Genomic DNA, 9,504 nt, shown 5'->3' on the forward strand with positions numbered 1-9,504 from the left:
TGATCTAACGGTGAATTCTTTGAAATCCAAGACTCCTGAAGATGCCTACCCAGGAAAGAATGTGAAGAGACCTAGACGAGCTGAGGTCACTCCTTTTCCATAGGTAAGTTTTAATTTGCAATGACTGTTCAACTGTAAATAACAATCAGATACATTTGTTCATTCGCATACGATAATATGCAAGTAACTGGAACAACCTGTAAATGTTTTTGAAAAGCAAAATCAGTCCATTCCATGTTCTCTGATTTCATTTTCAGATAAATGTTGAGTTCTTGAGAGTTGCCACAATTCCTTTGGAGGCAAAGTTTTTTGCACAGTTGGACAAACACTCCGCCAGACTTCTAGAGGTCATCAAGAGCAAAGGAGGACGTGTTAAAGAGCAGACCAACATCTTAGAAGTTCTGGATGAAGCATCTGTGTGAGATGAGTTGTCTCCATAGTAGAATGGTTTTGTGGTTGAGTGAAGTTTTAACTAAGAACAAGCGTTCTTTTTCAGACTGTTGACATTACCATCAGAAGAAAAGCAATCCTAAAATCTCTGATGATCTACTTGGGTGAATCTGTTGAGCACCTCATTAAAGAGCACCAGGTAAGGTGATCCACTTCTCTCAAAATATGACACTCTTTTATGATGTAGGAAATTGAACATGGCACTGTATGAGTTAAGATCACTGTCAATAAGAAACATATTCATAAAGACAACGTTGTGTATAAATACTAATACTTTGTGCACAATTTTGCTAAAAAAAATTGCAATAATGATAAATTTTCAATTTATTGTGCAAGCCTAACGTTCATTAACAGAAGAGCTTTTAATGAAAGAATGCTTTCATAAAATATCAAAGGGATCCCCGTCTCTCTGCTGCCATTCTGTTGTCTGCCACTGGCCATCAGCGACATGGAATTGGGGGTTACGCTGCCCGCAAGCTGGATTAATCTTGCCTGTTACGCCGGTCCCCGGGCGGTGGAGTTCGCTTGCTTGCAATCTTATGAACACAGTGTTGGACAGGTGGCTAGCAGCGAATGTGACGCGCGTCAAAAAGGAAGTGTCCGACGCGAATAAAAAGCGCGAATAGCATTCAATGTGAACGCAGCATATCCTTCCTCTTCTGAAGGCACCGCTGCCGCAAAGTAAGAGGCTAAAACCCCACAACTGAGTGCTCAGTCTGCTTTTGTGTTTTGTCTTAGGTTTTCGACAAGAGTTCAATATCAATACTTGTTTTATATTGATTTTCCCATTCAGTGACACAATAATTTGCTCAAGTGAACCAGTTAACAGCTGATAGGAAGCCTGACCAATCTGGCTTTTGCCCTGTGTGGCATCTTGTCTGGATAGCTCCTGAACGCCTTCCTGGAGAGGTGTTCCAGACATGTCCCACTGGGAGTCCGGGGAAAACCAGCTGGCCTGGGAACGACTCAGGGACCCCCTAGAAGAGGTGGAGGAAGTGGCCGGGGCGAGGGAAGTATGCTACCCCCACGACCTGGTCACAGATCAGCAGAAGAAGATGGATTTATTTTTCACTTTATTTACAGTTTTATTTGTTAACCAAAGTACTTATTGTCAACTCTGCCAAAGACATTCCTCTATAGAAATCTGCAATGTTTTAGTTTGTCCTAATTTGTTACAATTTTTTTATATGTCTGCAGAATGGGCTGGACAGTGATGCTCTGCAGATTGAAACCATGGCAATCTTTTTCACTGGGAGAGAGCATCCTCTCCGTCCTCCAACATACATCAAGATAGTGATCGATGGAAAACAGGTTCTGAATGAAGTGTCCTCTGTTGCAACAGCCATTGCCATGTTCTTTGGATACGTATATGCACTCAACCTAAAATATCCCAAAAATCTGCAGTACACTCTTGAATTCATTCAAAAAGTTATCATGGAGCTTGGTGGAAAAAAAATGTTGCCAAAAGTCAGTGTTTGAATTCCACTTTATCCCTAGATTTTTGTTGATGCTTCTGAAAAAAGGTAAAGATTGTGCTGATGTTTTTGTTCAGGGTTTGTATATGTTGTCGAGTGTTTGTTTTGGTCAAACTAAAAAAAAGGACCTTGAAAGTTTTAGAACTTGACACACTTTTGTGTCTGTTGAAACATTGTTTAAAATGTCTAATTTTCAAAAATATTTTAAACGGCATGGGAAACATTTGCAGATTTTGTTTTAGGTACACTTTCTTAATTTCAGTCCGTTTTGGGGATACTGCAGAGTTCAGTGTTACAAGTTATAACTGAAAATATTTATTTTCTATTATTTAGTTATTCTAAGGCACAATTCCAGAAAATGTATGGACATACTATTACATTTTTTTGCCACACTTAAAGGAAAAGTGCATTATTATTGGAAAACAGTTTTGTTGTTTATACATCTAAAAGATGTCATGTTTGTAAGTTTGAATGCAGATATGTTCATAGAACAATAAATATTGTTTACATGAAGAAATGTGTTCTGACTCTGTTTACATCAAAATATAATTCTAAAGTTTGATTCAGTTAATTAGATTGTGAACTTGACAATTTTATTTGAGACAACTTTAAAAAGTACATTGCTCAAAGATTAAAAATGGCTTATAACAAGTGTTTTTTTCTTAGGTTAGAGATAGTAGAATATTTCCATCAAGTAAAAAATCTGAACTTATTTATTTTGATTAAGAAAAACTTAAATTAATTGCTTTTCTTCACGCCACAGAATCGGTTTGACTGAAATAAAAAAAAAAATAGGTTAGACTAAATTATTTATTTACATTCAGACAATGCAAATATATTAGGTGTGACAGATTACTTCAATTTTTTTAAATTAAGCCACTGTTAAATTTTTTTCAGTGTACACACAATAACACCGTTTTTAAATCTTCTTAAATAAATCTTGGTCCTCCTTCAAGGTTTGTGTTTTTTAATAGTCATCTTTCTAACTGAAAGACTTTTCTAATAAGGTCTGGATTATTTTATGTGTGAAATTTAAGAAGAAGTGATAATAACATTAAAGAAACAGGATTAAGATGAAGTGGCCAACAAACCCAATTAAACTAAATTGAAACAAATTAATAATCTAAAAAGAAATAACACATTTTTATTAAAGTTTTTAAAGACTTGAGTAAGACAAGAGAAAAACTAATACAACTTCAACATGCTCACTTTTTGTGTAGCTACAGAAAACATAAATATGTTTGTTTTCTGTGTAAAATTTATCAAACATATTGTGATCATATAATTGTTGAAAAAATTACAGTTGCCTTTGCACTAACATTGAAAAAAAATTGTAAAAATAAATAAATGTTTAGAAAAAATATATTTGTTTTTTGTGAGGTTACATAAAATTGCATTTTAATAAACTGGAGGGAAAAAAACTACCAGGGTAAAATTTCAAATAATTTAGTTGAAAATTATTATGGAAAACTAACTTAACTTTTATTACAATCTTTGAGAAAAACAGCTGCAACTTCCAGCTTTTTCTGCCACATTTATCACAAAAATGCATGTGAAATGGCAAAGGGACTGTACAGACTATGAGTTTCTACTTTATTCAATTTTTGGATGCTGGTGTGCCACCTGATTTTTGTCACGAATAAAGTGTGCCTTGGCTCAAAAAGGTTAAAAAATACTGGTCTACAGTACAATCTTTTTATTCCTTGTAGCCACCAGTGTGCCCCGTACAGAGGTTTGCCCATTTTTCACCCCTGACTCCCCGTATCCACCCGTAAGGGCAGTTGTGTCTAAGGCCTAATGAGTTGTCTTAGTTGCAGCAGATTTAAAAACATTAAACTAACACAGTTTGCTTCTTTAAAACGTGATCCTGTAGGTTTTTCTTGGAGACGTAGGGTGTTTAGTCTTAAACTCCTCCTTCAGCAGACTTTGATCAACTCCTTTTGAATCTGGATCAACACATTAATTTCATGCTTATAATAAATCAAAACCTACTGTAACTGCTGCACTGAGGGTAATCCTCCATTTTTAAATTGGGTATTCACATTTTAAGATTATGCATCTATTTAAAAAGCTTCATTAAGATCAACGTATGATTTTCAAGGAAAGTGAGTTTTTGAACAGCTAGACAAAGTTCACTCAGCCTATTCTGGGTCTTCCTCATTCTGGGATCAGTATTGTGTTTGTGTTGCTCATGGGCTCCATGTTTGCCCAGTTTAATCCAGACAACCCAGCATCCCTCTGCTGCCACACCACTTCATCGATCTGATCACAGGTGGATAATCATGGGTAAAGGGACAATGGAAATTTTATCTAAAAAAACTGGCTTTAGTAGAAGGTGCCTATGTCACACATTGTCACCATGGAACACAATGGTTGTTGGCGAGTCAGTCAAGCTTGGGTTATTGCTGTTGGCATTTGCAGATTTCAGCAAATATCAAAGGGGACTTTTGGGGGCTGTTTTTAGCTGTAAAGGTAACATACTTTTTCACCCTGGAGGCAAAGATTCAGAAATTGAGCCTTGATGAATAGACAAGCGTGGACAACCGGAGGGGGAGCAATGATAAATGAGCTGACAAATGTTGTTTGTGTAAGATCATGATAAATGGTAAATGGCGTATACTTATATAGCGCCTTTCTTCCTACAAGGACAAAGCGCTTTACAGTCACAGACCCATTCACCCAGTCACACACACATTCACACACACAGTCACACACTGGTGGTCGCTCCGCTGCCAAACACAGGCGCCCGCCTACCACCAGAGGCAAGGTGGGGTTCAGTGTCTTGCCCAAGGACACTTCGACTCATGGGTGTGCAAGGCGGGAATCGAACCTGCAACCTTACGATCATGGGACGACCGCCCTACCGCTGCACCACGGCCGCCCCTGATAGCCGAGAGAGAGCTATAATCCACATTGGTGAGCTAAGCCAGAGGGCCACATACCCGGGAAAGAAAGCAGCCAGAGATAGAGGTGTGTGTGTTTGTGTAAGAAAGAAATGGCTGACAGAGACAGCTAATCCATACCATCATTGGTGCAGAAGTGGCTGTGGATTAGTGAGTGGACAGGTTGTCCTCCTACCAAAAAGGTCACCGTTTGATCCCCAGCTTCTTCTTGTGTCAACTTATCCCAAAAGTTGAATTTGAAACCTTCCCAGTTTGTCAAACTCATTGCTGTGTGATGAAATAAAGCACCTCTGTAAACAAAAAAAAAAATGCTTTAAACTATGATATTTTTTTTTCATTTTAAATACACATTTTTAAATAATTTACATTACTTGCTGGTGTGTAAATTTAAAGACATTCATTCAAGAAAGTAGTAATAAAGAATAAGACACCTCGGTCCAGTTTCTTACTGCCCAACACCCAGTAAGAACCACTAAGTCCCATTTCACTGTTTAGGAAAATACACTTTATTTTCCCACCATTTCTGTAATCATCCTTCATATTTCCTTAACTTGCCTTTTCCTCCTTTCTTCTGTGCCCTTACACCCTGTCTCTAACATCCCTCCCTTCTTTCCTGTTCTTCTTTTCCGTCCGGTCCAAAAACAACAACAAAAAAAGAATACAAATATAATCAACATAAATAAAATTTAGCCTAAATTACAAAAGGGTTTTTTACAAATAAACATCTTGTGTGTCAGAAGATCCAAGTAAAACATCGTTGGTATGCATGAAAAATCCGCTAGACGTATGTGTGACACGCCCTCAGACTCAATTTTAACATATAGTCAGAAACAACAAGCCTCCTTTGGAACAACCTCATCACACGCACTTACAAGTGAAGCTGAGTTTGCTGAAAAGCACTGATGTGGGATTACATCAATGCACAGATTTAGCAGAAACAGCGGGAGACAGAATTGTTATTTGCCAAAAGCTAAGTGTTTTATTTTTCATTAACATGCCTCACTGAGGAGTTATAGAAGGAATAGGGCTTCTCGCATTACTGTGATAAGATTTTTCTGGAAGTCGGAACCGAGGACACAGACTAAATCTGCAGGACTCAGGAGTCTATCAAAAAATGTCGTCTGTTAGGGACTTTTTGCGTGCTCGAGGCCTACCGGAGGAGGTAATTTCCCTTATGGACGAGGAGAAGGTAAGTAAACAAATTGTTTTAAACTGGATGTTGCTGTCGGCGCCCCTACAAACGTTACAGGGCACAGTTTATTTGACAGGTCAGGGGTTTTGAAACGACCCGGAAGCTTGAACGTGACGTCATCGCGTATGGTACATAGTTCTGCAGAATAGATGATGGAGTCTCTGCAGTGAACTATTTTCTCTCAGCTGCGTTTTCAGAGTCAGTTTGGATTCACCTGATTAATCACAATTGTCTCGTTTCAGTGGGCATATAAACAGGCAACAAGTACATTTATGTCAAAGGTTTGCACAAAGCAAGAAAGAAGCTCCATGTATCACTTTTTTATGTTTTGCAGTGACATAGAACAAAGTTCATCAATAAAATTCATTTATTAATTCATGATGAATAATGTTTTTTTTCTTCTTCTGTGCAGATTGACAGTGATGTCATTGGTGTGATGGATGATGCAGCTCTGGCAAATTATATCCCTTCCTATGGAGATCGTATTGCCCTTTTCAATTTCTTCAGAAGTAAAAAGAGAAAGTTAGGACTTTTTCAAAAACTTCGTGACAAAATGAAGGTTAGAGATGATAACTCCAACGAAAATGTTTCAAATGTCAACACAAGACCAAGAAATACAAAGAAACACAAAACCACACGAAATGTGGAAATTGGTTGGATACACAGTGATGGACAAATAACCAAACAGGTGAGAGCCAAACAAGAAAAATTCAAATGGCAACAGAGGCAGGATTAAAGGACATTCTTCAAGAAGGAAAAATACTTTTTTTTCCTGGTGGTGTTACGGTCAGATAGAGGAGAAAACCCAGACGCAGGCAGGAACAACTCGAACCAGAAGGAATTCCAAAAGAAGGGCTTTAATGCCAGAGGGAAACACAAGCTTGAAGGCTCAAAGAACAGAATACGCTCCGACACTGAGCACAGAAACAAACACACCTTAAATAGGCAGACAGAAAATCAACAGAGATGCAGGACAGCTGAGCAGGAGTCAGGCCTACACACAACAGGTGGAATATCTCCTAAAGGACCAAAGTCTGATTTTGAGGTTTGGGACTTCAAACAGAATTGCCTTAATGTGACTGGCCTGTCTATTGGAAATATGTATGAACTAGCAAGGCTGACAATGTTACGTTTTTACATGTCTACCAAAGCCAAAGCTGCCCATCAAGTCAAAGAAACACCTTAAGTGACTATTATTGAAGCACGTGGTGACAATAAGTCCATCAAGCAGATGGGGGAGAGGCTGTGGTTGACCTGGATATCCATCCTGCCCTTGATATTTCTGTTGATTCAGAAATCACATTTGGTCCTGTTTACAATGGGGAGGTAGATGAAAATGACACACTGGTTTATGAAGATTTTCTTTCCCCCCCAAGCCCAACTAGTCCTTGAAATGCAACAACAGTCACAATAAATCACAGCAACACCTTGCATGATTTGATTGCTGCTTTCTCTGATGCTGAAATTTTAAACAGAGAACAGATAGTGAAACGCAGACTTCCAGACAACATAAAAGAAGCAGGAAGTGGACCTGCAGTGTTGAGAGCAGTGACGTGCAGTCAGGAGAGGCAGGTGAGACACAGCCTCACCTGTCATTATGGGAAGAAAAGAGAAAAAATAAATTCAATTATTATATTTAATCAGTAATTTGTGCTTTGCAGTCATTTTCCATTTAAATGTACAATTTTTGGGTGTTTTTTCTTTTCAAAATCGCTGAATTTCCGCATTTGCCGTTCAGATAATAAGTGACGTGCGATGAAGCACCAGCCCGCTGAGCCTCACCTTGGATTGCGCGATACCTATGCAGTCAGACGGTACTGCTGTCTCTCTGTATGTCGGTTCAATCACTTGTACTATATGAGCTGAGTTTACATAATTTAGCAGATGTATATAATGTACAGTGTTTGTGTTTATAAATAACTGTATGTGAGGGACGTGTTTCTTGTGCTGAGCGCTAAACGCCGGCAAAAAAGCCGCTGGGTGAGGCCAGACATTCTCTTGCCTCATGTTAGGGGGCGCCGGTGAGCCCTGAGATTATGACGCTAAAAAACAATAGAACAAGTGATAGCAAGCGGCAAGTCATTTTTTTCAGAAGGAGCGGCGTATGGACTTTATTTACAAGTAAAGGTAAGACGATAATAACGTTTGTGTTTTTTTCTATGCTGCAGTTTGTATATGAAAAAAAAAACACGTTGAAGTGATATTTTAAACAAAACACGTTAACTGTTGTCAATCAAATGGTGAATAAGTTACTCAGTATGGTTCATATGTTTGTAAATCTTACTGATGACGTCAGTGCCTCACCAGCCATTAACCTCACCGCACGTCACTGATTGAGAGATGTTCTGAGCTGCTTCTGGCATGAGTTTTATGAACGTTGCACTTTAGGTGCAACAGTTAAAGTGCCATTCATTCGACATGATTTCACTGCCGAAACATGGAAAGCAGTCGCCAGACCTTGTGGAAGTTCTGGACAGCTATGGTTGCAGAAGACGAATCACAGCTGAAACTTTTCCTACAATACTGAGTGAGATAACACACAAAAAGCTTGTCTAAAAGCCAATGTTTGTTATTGACTGCTGGAGGGAGATAACTCTTCAACACCTCTCTCTTACGCCAGTGGCACTGACCAGGTTCATTCATTCACATATTCATTCGTTTATTTCAAAATCAAAACAAAAATTACATAAAATAAGATAAGTCAATACAAGACTTTGAAAATTTGATTTGAAAGGGGATTGGAAGAAGCTTATGCTTAGAGGAATCCAATCCCCCACTCAACACCACTCATAACCGACAACAACAAAATTAAACATTTAACATTATAATGTTAACACACTACATATACAAGACAAAGACAGACAAACATGCCCAAACACTCCGACCCCACCCACGTAAAAGAGAAGATAAAAAGGGAAGAAAGAAACGAAAAACCTCAGCTGAAAAAGAAACAACAAACCAAAACATACGAACAACACAAGTAAGCATATATAAACTCATGTTCTTTTGTCTTTTCCTTCTCCCTCCTCCTTCATCATCCCCAGCTTCCTTCCCCCACCCCCTTTCGCTTTCTTCCTCCTTTAGGTATCTTTTTTCTTTTTCTTCCTTTCCCTCTCCTATGACTTATGGATATTCAATAGAGAAAATAAATAAATAAACCCACTAACTTATTGATGTAAAACATGCATGTAAAATAGATATACCATAGCCCCACTGTATTCCTAAGACTGTTCATCATTGTTACATTGCTTCATGGTACTTATTCATTATGTATCTTTTAAAGAAACATTTAAACTGGACAAGACTTTTACAAGATTTCATATCCTCCGGGTACTGGCGGCCAGAGTCCGGAAATCCACCGCGTAGTCCGAGACGCTGCGGGAACCCTGCTGGAGACTGAGAAGTTCCGAAGCGGCGGCGCGGTGTAGTGTGATGGGGTCGAACACCGTTAGTAGCCGAGCGGAATAGTCACGAAAGGATGTCT

At 38.6% G+C, this 9,504-nt stretch overlaps 1 long non-coding RNA gene across 1 annotated transcript; it reads left to right on the forward strand.

The window, feature by feature from the left end:
* The first annotated feature begins 261 nt into the window (after window positions 1-261).
* LOC144988116 (uncharacterized) lies at window positions 262-2,200 on the forward strand. The gene is made up of 3 exons (XR_013651920.1): window positions 262-416; window positions 497-589; window positions 1,648-2,200. It is a non-coding gene; the product is annotated as an uncharacterized LOC144988116 (long non-coding RNA).
* Window positions 2,201-9,504: the final 7,304 nt, after the last annotated feature.

Source organism: Oryzias latipes, chromosome 20 (genome assembly GCF_053564925.1).
Source record: "Oryzias latipes strain Hd-rR chromosome 20, Olatipes_Hd-rR_3.1".
Lineage (NCBI taxonomy): Eukaryota > Metazoa > Chordata > Actinopteri > Beloniformes > Adrianichthyidae > Oryzias > Oryzias latipes.